The sequence below is a fragment of the Leptodactylus fuscus genome, chromosome 4 (genome assembly GCF_031893055.1).
Source record: "Leptodactylus fuscus isolate aLepFus1 chromosome 4, aLepFus1.hap2, whole genome shotgun sequence".
NCBI lineage: Eukaryota > Metazoa > Chordata > Amphibia > Anura > Leptodactylidae > Leptodactylus > Leptodactylus fuscus.
This window is the reverse complement of record NC_134268.1, coordinates 105,515,194-105,523,253: the sequence shown is the minus strand read 5'-3', so window position 1 is coordinate 105,523,253 and position 8,060 is coordinate 105,515,194.

The following is an 8,060-nucleotide window of genomic DNA, read 5'->3' as shown; positions in this document are numbered from 1 at the left end:
TATTCATTTGGGCCTAATCCAAAGTGGAGTGCACGACAGGTTCCGGAACAAAAAACCCTGTGTGAACTTACCCTAAGGCCTCATGTAACGGATAAAAGCGAAAAAGCACTGCAGGAAAACGATTTCCGCTGTGGACTTTCTGCTTCATTTATACCTATAGGGAAACCTCTGGTGTATCCATAGGTATAATTGACATGCTGCGATTTTCCAAAAACACGACAGTTTAGAAATCGCTGCATTTCTGCTCAATATATTTTTCTGCAATTTTCTAGATCCCATTGACTTTGCAAGGACCCCAGCCTTAGAAGTTGTGACAGCTCTAACCCCAAAAAGTATAATGTCTGTAAAAACGTAGGTATGAGTAGCAATATAGAGTCATATTTGCTAATGCTGATATACAGTACCTTATGTTTACCCTAAACTTGGCCTAGGCCTCTAATGTGGTTGTAATGGTAAACTTGATTTGACCTGAACTGTTCTATATGAATGAGTTCTGATTTAAAAGTACAGGGGCCAATGAGGAGCACTACTTCTTCACTGAGGACCACGGGGGAGAATTATTAGGTGGCTAGGGGCCACTGAGGAGCCATATACTGTGTGCTGGACCACTGAGGAGCCATATACTGTGTGTTGGACCATTGAGGAGCTATATAATGTGTGTTGGGCGACTGGGGAACATGATATTATGGGGGGGGGGGGGAATCTGTAAGGGGGCATGTGGATGGTAAAAGATACATTTTTTATGTGGGATGTTTGGGGGGGGAAGCATAGTATGATTTAGGTTTGAGTGTACATTCACATGGAGCTATTGTGGTGCAGTTGAAAGTGCTTAAAAATGCATACCATTTTGGTGCATTCTAGATTTAAAAGTGAAACAAATTTAATTAACGTTTCAACTGTAAATTCAAAAAACTGTCCTAAAAAGCACATCCAAATTGCAGTTTTTTTGTTGTTTTTTTTGTAAAAATATTAGATTTTGTCCAGGGGTACCTTGAATCTAAAAAGGTTGGGAAACACTGACATAGATTCAGGTTAGTGTTGGGGTCGCTGAGAGGCTGAACATTATATTAGTCACATGATGAGTGAATAAAAGACTTTTTTGCATTAATTGTGGAATGCTGCTTCTTTCTTCATTTATTTCTTGGAGTAACCTTGAGTCGGGATACTAGCAGCTATTTCATACCTCTATTGCTGTTACAAAGTGTTGCCCCTGTATCTACAATATTTTGATATTGATGATGTAGACTATTTTGTTTTGACTCCAAATCAATCAATTTAAGCTATTCGGTTCTAGAAGAGCTATTTTATCCAGAAGGACTCTAGATAAGAAGAACCACTTTAGAATTCCCCATTTCAGTTAAATATTTACATAGTTTTAGTTTTCACTTATATCTAAGTCCTCAGAGCAGAGCTGTTTTAACCATAAGTGGAGCTGCACTGCATATGTACCATGCATCAGATCATCCTTCTAAATTTTAGACTTGGTGTAGATGTCTTTATTGAACCCAAACCTATAAAATACATCAGGATTTACTGCATAATCAATCGTTACATAAAAATGATGCACCGTCATTGCAGCTTTACTCATTTTTTCACAGAAATGTCAAACAATACTCCTGTTAGAAGAGGAGGAGAATGGAAGACTGAGCAGAAGAAAGGTGGCACAGGATGGATGAGAACGCTGTGTTGAGCACACAGGGGGAACGCTCTCTATGATTTCTGAGTACAATTAACATAAATAAGAAAAGAAGAGAAATTCAAAAACGGCGGCACAGACCTTCAAGAAAAAGGCGATGAATAGCCTTTATAAAGGCTATTCCTATATGCTTTTAGTTTAAAATTTTTTGAAGGGACTAGCTAGAGGAGCAATTCCCCAGTAGTTGCTGGAAAACCCTGGAGGGAGGGGCACAACAATTCAGTGAGCCCTAAGCTGAACCCACCATTGCCCCTACCTGCTTGCCTCACTGCCCTAGGCGGCCGAGAACAACTGGTAGACAAAGCCCTTCCTGTATAGGTGACAACAAAGAACACAGACAAGACAAACAACACAAAAGAGAGGTCAGCTAGCCAAAGGTCCAATAACAGTCGAGCAACGCAGTACAGAATCAAACCCAAGAGAATAGTCAAGAAGGAAAGCCAGAGGTCAGTAATACAATGGTAGCAGAAGAGGAGCTTAGCAGGGACAAAGTCTAAGAACAGAGTCAATAGCCAGCAAGTCTATATGGGCTGATGGCCTGTATATAGGAAGACCCACCCTAGGCTTGATTGGAAGACAGGCTGTCAATCACACAGGCAAGGCTAGCATTAACAATTTGATGAACAGAGAGAAACAAGGTGCAGGACATGGGTGTGGTAGAAATACAATTACAGAGATAGGCAATAGAGCAGTGTTCACACAGTGCAAAAAAAATCTCTAAGCTCGGAATCAAACTGCACACGTCTCCTGCACCGCAGAATGCGAGCAGAGGGTGGCACAGTGACCCATACAGGCAGAGACGTTACACCCTTTAATAGAAAAAGTTGTGTAACTGAAGCTGTATAAACCTGTCACCAGCCATTAGCTGTGAATTACCAGATACTAAATGCAAGGCGTGTAGTGTAACGTCTAAAGGGAAAGGAAAGGATCTGAGGAACAGAGGAGGAAGGATAAAAAGAGATAGGGCCCGATCACACGGGCACAGTGGGGGCAGATTATGGTGCGGAATCCACGTCATAATCCGTCCTTTCACAATGGTGATCTATGGAGAACGCTAGCGTTCTTTTTTTTCCGCTAGCCATATGTTGCCGCTAGCGGAAAAAAGAAGCAACATGGCCTTTTTTGAGGCGGATTCCGCCTCATGAAGGCAATAGAAGTGAATGGGAGGCAGAAACTGCGTTGCGGTATTTGGTCACGGTTTTTGGCAAAAACCGTGACACGTTTTTTACGGTCCATTCACTTTGGGAGGGGAAATCCGCCTGGCGTTTTATGAAGCGCTTTTTACCAAAAACCGCTCCAAAAAATGTCTCAAGGTCCAAAAACCGTTTCCTAATTAGGAAGCAGTTTTTTTCCGGACCGAATTACTCCACACATAATTCACGTGTCAATTTAGCCTTATTGTTCTACACCTCTGCACACTACACAGTAATCAGGTCATGTGATAAGCTTGACCAAACAGATGTGATTGTAGGGCACTCTGGAAGCTGCTGTAGTTGAGGATTAATTGGAATATCTAGGGTAAAGTGTTCCAGAGCATTGATGCAGCTCGAGAAAAGTTCAGTTAACAGAGGATGCAATTCTAAGGTCATTGGCAGACCAAAGTGGACAATTAGGGTGGTTGACAGTGACAAGAGAGGAGATATAGGGGGAGTAGCGCTATGGATGGATTTGTGGGTCAGAGTGATAACACTGGTCAACAGCCAAAATGTTTCGGGCATCAAACCAGTTGTTCTTAACTAATTTTGGGGTGCTGAGATTGAAATTGATGCTAAAATTTTAAAATTGGCTTTACTTTTCATGATATAGACGTGCATTTTATATTTCTATTTATATTTGGTTAAGAAAGCCTACCACCTGTATTTTGGCTGCAAAATAGGCAACCAGGAAAAGAGTTGGGCTCCACATATATGCTGTAATACATGTTCTTCAAATCTCAGACAGTGGTTGAACCGAAAGAGACAGTCTATGCCGTTTGCAGTGCCAATGGTCTGGAGAGAGCCATCTGACCATAGTGACAATTGCTACTTCTGCAAGGTGCCTCCAATTGGGAAAGGAATTTCAAAAAGAAAGAAGTGAACTTTACAGTATCCGAATATTCCATCTGCGATACGCCCAGTAGCTCATTCTGAAGAATTGCCAGTTCCAAATGCTCCAGAAACATTCTCGCTCGATTCCACTGATGAGGAAGAAGAAGGAGTTTGTCATGAACCATCTACCTCGTCAGATCCAGACTTTCCTGCATCACTCTCCACTGAACCGCACCTTATATCGCAAAGTGAACTTAACGATCTTGTTAGAGATCTAGACCTGCCCAAGAGTAAGGCTGAGCTCTTAGGTTCCAGACTTCAACAGTGGAATCTGTTGGCAGATGATGTTCGAATTTCTTTCTTTAGGAACCGTCAACAGTCTCTTGTCCAATTCTTCTTCATGGAGGGTGATCTTGTTGTATGCAGTAACGTTTGTAGTTTAATGGATGCTCTCAAAATCAGCTATAACCCCGATGAGTGGAGGCTATTTATCGATTCATCAAAGCTGTCTGAAAGCTGTCTTACTTCACAATGGCAATGCACTACCATCTGTTCCAATTGGTTATGCTGTTCACATGAAGGAAACCTATAACAACATGAAAGAGCTCTTGAGATGCATAAACTATGATCAACATCTGTGGTGCTCTGTGGTGACTTGAAGGTGGCAGCGCTAGTGCTTGGTCTACAGGGAGGATACACCAAGTACTGCTGCTTCCTATGTGAGTGGGACAGTCGTGCAAGATCAGAACACTACAAGAAAAGAGACTGGCCACTCAGAAAGTCACTGCAGCCAGGGACTAAAAATGTTATGCATCCAGCACTTGTTCAAGCAGGAAAGATTCTGTTACCTCCTTTACATATCAAGCTTGGTCTTATGAAGAATTTTGTAAAGGCAATGGATAGAAATGAAGAGGCATTCAAATATCTCCTCTGTAAGTTTCCAAGGTTGAGTGAAGCGAAGATAAAAGCAGGAGTCTTTATTGGTCCTCAGATTCGTATGCTTCTTCAAGATGACGAGTTTTACCATTTGCTGCGTGGCAAAGAAAAGACTGCATGGGAAGCATTCAAGTTAGTTGTGACTAATTTCTTGGGAAACACCAAAGCAGATAATTATGAAGAGTTGGTTGAAAATCTCCTGAAGGCATATAAAAACCTGGGATGTAAAATGTCTTTAAAGATTCATTTCTTACACTCTCATCTAGACTTCTTTGCACCAAACTGTGGAGCGGTGAGCGATGAACATGGTGAACGATTTTATCAGGAAATTGCGACTATGGAAAAGAGATATCAGGGTAAATGGAACCCATCAATGCTTGCAGACTACTGCTGGACAATTATCAGAGACAATCCCATGTCTGAATACAAGAGACGTGTGTAAAGGAGCCGAATAGCAATTCAATAAGGATCTACGTTCCAAAGTTCAATAAACATACTTCATTTGTAAAAAATTCTTAGATATGACTATAAATTATAGTTGATTTTAGATAGAACTAAGTTTCCTAAGAATATATTTCCAAAATTTTAAAAACAGTAAACTTGCACCTCTATTATTGCAGAAGTAATAAATATGTATCATATTCTATACAATTCACAAAACAGTAAAATGAGAATCCTTCGATATCATAGAAACTAGAGCCAATTGACAGTTTTCCTTGTGATATTTGAATTCAGCACATAAAGATCATTAGGGAATGACTCATTTCATTTCAGAAACAAACAACTTTTGAAAATTTGTTGACCAGTGTAATTTTATATTGTATTCTATGGCTGATGGGCAACCAATACATCGACTGACACAAGGTAGATGCGTCTGTGTACTGATTTGACAGAAAGATGAGTCTGGCGGCTGCATTCAAGACAGATTGTAGTGGGGAGAGTTTAGTAAGAGGAAGCCCAATTAGAAGAGAATTGCAATAGTGAGGACAAGAGAGAGAACCAGCACAACAATGAGGGATTTAGATGTTTCCACAGTGAGAAAAGGGCGAATTCTAGAAATGTTTTTGAGGTGCAGGTGGCAAGAGCGTGCAAGTGTGTGAATATGTGTGGTAAAGGTAATATCTGAATCAAATACAACCCCAAAACAGCAAGCACAGTGTAATAGTGAAGTCACAGACAGAAATGGAGATATCAGGTTTAGGTCAGTTAGAAGATGGAGGGAATACAAGAAGTTCATATTCAGATAAAGAGAAGACATGATGATAGAGACATCAGAGAGGGATAATGTTATGGGATGAGGTATATAGTTGGGTGTCATCTGCATAAAGATGGTATTGAAAGCCAAATTTGTGAATGGTTTGTCCAACTGGAGTTTTGTACAGAGAGAAGAGGAGAGGACCTAGGACGGAGCCTTGAGGAACCCCAACTGCAAAGGGCAGAGGAATAGAAGTAGCCCCCGCGAATGATACACTAAATGAGTGGTCATAGAGATAGGAAGAAAACTGAGAGAGAGTGTTTTCTCTGAGGACACTAAAGTGTAGCATAGTGAGGAGTTTGTGGTCTACAGTGTCAAATGCTGCTGAGAGATCAAGAAGAATCAGTAGTGAATAGTTCCCTTTAGATTTAGCCATCAGGAGACTGTTGGAGACCTTTGTGAGGGCCATTTCTGTAGAGTGCAGTACACGAAAACCTGATTGTAAGGGGTCCAGAAGAGAGTTTGTAGAGAGATAGTGGATTAGGCAGGACTATACCAGGCATTCCAGGAGTTTAGAGATGAAGAGATTAGAGACAGGTTGGTAGTTAGCAGTACAGGATGGGTCAAAGGAGGGTTTTTTCAGTAGTGGGATTATAGCAGAGTATGCCGCTCACTGAACAAGCATTTATTAGAGTAGATATGGGGGGTTAGAGAAATGGAGAGACATCAGGAGGACTAGGCAGATAGGAGGGGTAGAAAGGGTTCTGAGAAAAGTGAGTTTAATTCTGCTTCCAAAGTAGATTACTAAATTGGGTGGTGATGCAAGGATGTCAACCTAAGGGATGTCTGCCCTAGTGGACATTACTTTCCATACATCTGGGAGGATATCCTAACTAGCAGTCAAGAGGATGGTACTGCAGACAGGCCAAGACAATTAGTTGCTATAGGGCATTCTATAATCAGGGAGATGGATAAAAGAATTTGTTGTAAAAACTGCCTGAGCAGGCTTCTCGTGGTTAGGCCGCTTCAGCCTCCTGAAGATGAATCCCCTCCCCTTTTCTACTCTACCTCTTCCAAACGGTCCCTGCTATTCTCCCTAAAGAGTTTCTCTACACCTCTCTCCCATATGTTACACACTAAGCAGGGGCGTAACTACCGTGGTAGCAGCAGTAGCAGCTGCCACAGGGCCCGGGCCATTAGGGGGCCCGGTGACAGCCGCTACCGCTGCGGTTTTTTTCAATAGGCAGTTACGGGCCCTATTCACTTGCCGATCCTGGCTGGGCCGGGATCGGCAAGTGACACCGCGGGCCCCACAGAGGCTATCATTATACTCGGGGGTCTTTGCAGACCCCCGAGTATAATGACCAGCGGATCGGGAGAGGTAATAAACATAAAAAACTGTTACTTACCTCTCCGCGATCCTGCCAGGCCTCCGTCCTACTGCTGTCTGACGTCTCTGACGTCACATGAACCCGGCATGCTTCCCGGGTCATGTGACGTCCGACGTCATTAACGAAGGACGCGAGAGGAGGACAGTACAGCACAGGAGCCGGGGAACAGGTAAGAAGCAACAGTGGGGTTTTTTTTTATTCCCGATTTAGTCTCCGATTATTATACTCTGGGGTCTGAAAAGACCCCAGAGTATAATAATTGTTTATGGGTGTCCACAGAGGGACACTATTGGGGTTAACACTGTGTGTGCAGGGGACACTATAGGGGTTAACACTGTGTGTGCAGGGGACACTATAGGGGTTAACACTGTGTGTGCAGGGGACACTATAGGGGTTAACACTGTGTGTGCAGGGGACACTATAGGGGTTAACACTGTGTGTGCAGGGGACACTATAGGGGTTAACACTGTGTGTGCAGGGGACACTATAGGGGTTAACACTGTGTGTGCAGGGGACACTATTGGGGTTAACACTGTGTGTGCAGGGGACACTATTGGGGTTAATACTGTGTGTGCAGGGGACACTATTGGGGTTAATACTGTGTGTGCAGGGGACACTATTGGGGTTAATACTGTGTGCAGGGGCAAGTAAGTAAGGGACATAATAGAGTGCGGAGGAGGGGGTCAGTCGAGGTCTTCGGCGTCAGTTGGGATGGGGGGGGGGCCCCATGTCAAAAGTTCGCCACGGGGCCCCGCCATTCCTAGTTACGCCACTGACACTAAGTGATAGGTGATTGTACTCTCTATACAGTACAA